The sequence below is a fragment of the Carassius carassius genome, chromosome 49 (genome assembly GCF_963082965.1).
Source record: "Carassius carassius chromosome 49, fCarCar2.1, whole genome shotgun sequence".
NCBI classification, from domain to species: domain Eukaryota; kingdom Metazoa; phylum Chordata; class Actinopteri; order Cypriniformes; family Cyprinidae; genus Carassius; species Carassius carassius.
Window position 1 is genome coordinate 23637354 of NC_081803.1, and position 916 is coordinate 23638269.

Here is a 916-nt window from a genome sequence, read left to right on the forward strand (position 1 = left end):
GTGAGTGAGTGAGAGAGAGAGAGTGTGAGTGTGTGAGTGAGTGAGAGAGGGTGTGTGAGAGAAAGAGTGAGAGATAGTGTGTGTGTGTGAGAGATAGTGTGTGTGTGTGAGAGTGTGTGTGTGTGAGAGTGAGAGATAGTGTGTGTGTGTGTGTGAGTGAGAGATAGTGTGTGTGTGTGAGTGAGAGAGTGTGTTTGTGTGTGTGTGTGAGAGAGAGGGTGTGTGAGAGAGAGAGAGTGTGTGAGTGTGTGTGTGTGTGTGTGTGTGTGTGTGAGTGAGAGAGTGTGTGTGTGTGTGTGTGTGTGTGTGTGTGTGTGTGCGCGCGCGCTAACTCTTGCTAGCGTTTCAGGTCACACGTTATGATTTTAAATGTCTCTCCCTGGTCCAATTTTTCCCTCTGCTTCCCGTCCGGTTCGCATCCTCACTCCTCGTTTGGTTCCAGGACATGTGATGATGATGATGATGTAAACAGAACGAAAGACAGATATCTTGGATCTGTATCCACAGCTTGTAAGATCAGGACCCTCTGTGTAAAGTGTCACTGAGGGGCAGTAATGGACAAACCCTTTGGGGTTCCCCCTTGGTGAAGTCGTGGCCTAATGGTTAGAGAGTCGGACTCCCAATCGAAAGGTTGTGAGTTCGAGTCCTGGGCCGGCAGGAATTGTGGGTGGGGGGAGTGCATGTACAGTTCTCTCTCCACCTTCAATACCACGACTTAGGTGCCCTTGAGCAAGGCATCGAGCCCCCAACTGCTCCCCGGGCGCCGCAGCATAAATGGCGGCCCACTGCTCCGGGTGTGTGTATGTGTGTGTGTGTGTGTGTGTGTTCACTGCTCTGTGTGTGTGTGTGTTCACTGCTCTGTGTGTGTGCACTTCGGATGGGTTAAATGCAGAGCACGAATTCTGAGTATGGGTCA